The following is a 2,935-nucleotide window of genomic DNA, read 5'->3' as shown; positions in this document are numbered from 1 at the left end:
AGAACGATGCAGCCAAGTGAAATCCATGTTGCCAGCAGCCCTTGTCAACCATTTAAGGTAAAAACTGGACTTATTGGGGATTTGAACCCAGGACCGCTCATACTCTAGGCAAAAATCATACCCCTAGACCAACGAGCAAACAAAGAAATGAGCAAACAAACAAAATTAATCCACCTCTTTCTCCATGGCTATAGGTTCTAAATCATCCTCAAACAAAAAAACCAAAGCTTGAGTACGAATTTGAAGAGCTTTCGTGTCTTTTTCAAAAGAATCAGTATCAAGAACGCACACAACTGCAGAGAATAGTATAGAGTCCGTATGGAAACAAAAAAAGGTACTGGCGCAAATGACATCACACATGCAGCGCCGCCAAGCTGTAAATCGCTGCAATCTAATAATGGCGGACAAGCTTTTAGTGATTTTTGGAACAGAATTCAGACAATATCCGATAGGTTTCTCCTCATTGTCATGTAAATCTTTTGCCTTTTACTAAAGATTTTCATGGAGCGGAATGTTAATGAGTTGAACTTATTTTTGCAGGCTTTGCTTTGGTGGCGCTGGACATGTTTGGTGGTCGAATGTTAGAAACATGGGCATCGCCACCATTGAATTTGAAGGGGACATGTCCCCTTCACATTTCATAATTCTTCATTTGGACACCCCCCCCACACACACACACACATTTAACATAAAATATTAGTTCACCCAGCGCTGTTTCTATTGCTTTGCGAAAGAATCCATTCCATTTGATCAATAAGAGAATACACATACCACTGAAAATCCACTCTGGGTTTTCCGGGCGTTACCGACAACAACTCATTGCATGCAAGTGAAGTGAATCTCAGTGCAAGCAGAGACATTTTGGTGTAAGGTGCAGCTGCTCGAAAGTGAAGGAGGTAACGTCAGCCCCATTGCCACCTCACAATGTCTAGCTATTTCTAAAACCTTATTCTTTTGTTCTATGCCCTCAAAATTAACCCTAGGCCATGTTAAATTAATGTTCAACTAAACAATGAAATAAGCTTAGCCTAATGGGGTATTCTTGGTTGATGATGAATTGTTTGCAGTATTTGCTCCTCCCCAGACACAATGGACATAAGGACATTCTTTACAAAGAAGCGGAAAGTCAGTCAGAATTTCCCCACAGGACAGGGTTTTTTTTTGTCCCAATGGAAATGTTAGTGCAGTTAGCTGGCTAGTCAATGTTAGGAGACATATCAGATAGCTTAATGTTAGCTATCATTTAATTCAAACCCAGTAGGCCTACTTTATTGTAATGCCAAGAATGAGGTCAAGTCTGCTCTGATGATATTTACTGATCCCCTGTTGTGATTTGAAGAACTTGTTTTGTCTGGTCTTTGCCAGTTTTCTGGAAAGTAACATGGGAAATCAGTGTATGGGGAAGGAATAGTAGAAAGCAAAGCAATGGAGAGAGATGGATGTTATTCCAGGTGGATTGTGAAGGAAAGGGGGATAAAAGTTATGAAATGGTAGAAATTGTGGTGGCACCAATGTAAGAAGGAGTTATATCTATAAATCTGTTTGTTATACTAATCTGTAAATGTTACTGTAGTACCACCATTGCATGTAGGTTGACAAAACTGCATTTGTTCATTATGTGAATTTATCTTTTATATGTCATTGCTTGACACAGTGTGATTTTGTGTTATGAAGTTTGCATGATGCCATGTCATGCCTGTTCATTGTGTGAAATTATGAATATTCTTATTTTTAAACATACAGTTGAGTGTCACTATTGCTTGGCACAGTGGCATGTTGTGTTACGTCTAAAACTAAATAAAAAAGGAAATACAAAATAAAAAATAAAATGCACCCATAAAGTCAATGTTGGTGTTAAATTGTGTCACATTCATCTCATTATCTTAGGCGTAGCGGTGGGTTTAAAAACAGGCTGATGAATATATGGACTAGTTGAATGAGGACTTATTGTTGAGTCTCTAAAATAGTCATTGAATTAAGTGACTTTTATGGGTAAAATTAGGTGTTTAACAACCTGTTAAAAATACACCAGAATGCAGGAAATGGCATCTAATTAATTACAAATTTTCTGGGGGACGACCCCCAGACCCCCCACCAGTGTGTCCCCCCCGATATTAAAAATGTTTCTGACGCCCCTGGTTAGCAATATTATTGGGCTTTTTGAATGACCCCCCCCACCCCACACACACGGTGACGTCTCTCTTCAAAAAGATCCAGCTGTTGGGGCTGGAGTCTAGCTGTGTTTACCTTTCTGGATTTTAATATTTGGAAGTGGTATATTTAAAGCCATTGACTGCAACAAGTTATCCTTTCTTGGTCTTTTGGCTAAGATCAAGTGTAGTATCTGTTTTATTAGTTTGATCTCTGATGTATTCTCTAAATGAGAATGTTATCTTAACCCTTTGATGCAAAACATATGCACACCCCTTCTAATGCACAACATGGGTCAAAAATGACCCGCGTTCATTTTCCAGGTTATTTCATGCTGACTGAGTTTTTCTTTGCTCTATCTTTTGAAATCAATTTATTTTATGATTGAATATTCCAAGTATTCTTTAAATATCTTGTTTTTAATTACCACAAATCATTAATTTAATTTTTTCTTTCCTACTTTATGAACAAAAATACTTTTTATATTACTACACATACATACATGTCAACCTATACGGAATGTCCGTATTTTATACGGATTTGATTCAATAAACGTAGTATACGGGCGTACAAATAAAGTTATACGGATTCTTTAAAAAAAACTTCAATATTTATTTAGAGCTATAATCAATTCCCACGGTGATAAAAGAGTGCATAACATTTACAAACGTACTGTACACCACAGACAGCCAGTAAAGAGTCTTATGAAATCGCGCGTTATCTTGTGGTACCGAGACTTCGTTCCACTTCTGATCATGCGCACACCGCATTGCGAGAATCCCGC

At 37.9% G+C, this 2,935-nt stretch overlaps 1 non-coding gene and 1 pseudogene across 1 annotated transcript; both read left to right on the top strand.

The window, feature by feature from the left end:
- The first annotated feature begins 444 nt into the window (after positions 1-444).
- On the top strand, positions 445-559 carry LOC132896579 (U5 spliceosomal RNA). Its single transcript, XR_009656099.1, has one exon. It is a non-coding gene; the product is annotated as a U5 spliceosomal RNA (small nuclear RNA).
- Positions 560-2,305: 1,746 nt separating this feature from the next.
- On the top strand, positions 2,306-2,429 carry LOC132898035 (U2 spliceosomal RNA; annotated as a pseudogene).
- Positions 2,430-2,935: the final 506 nt, after the last annotated feature.

The sequence above is a fragment of the Neoarius graeffei genome, chromosome 1 (genome assembly GCF_027579695.1).
Source record: "Neoarius graeffei isolate fNeoGra1 chromosome 1, fNeoGra1.pri, whole genome shotgun sequence".
Taxonomy (NCBI): domain Eukaryota; kingdom Metazoa; phylum Chordata; class Actinopteri; order Siluriformes; family Ariidae; genus Neoarius; species Neoarius graeffei.
This window is presented reverse-complemented; position numbering and strand designations above follow the sequence as displayed.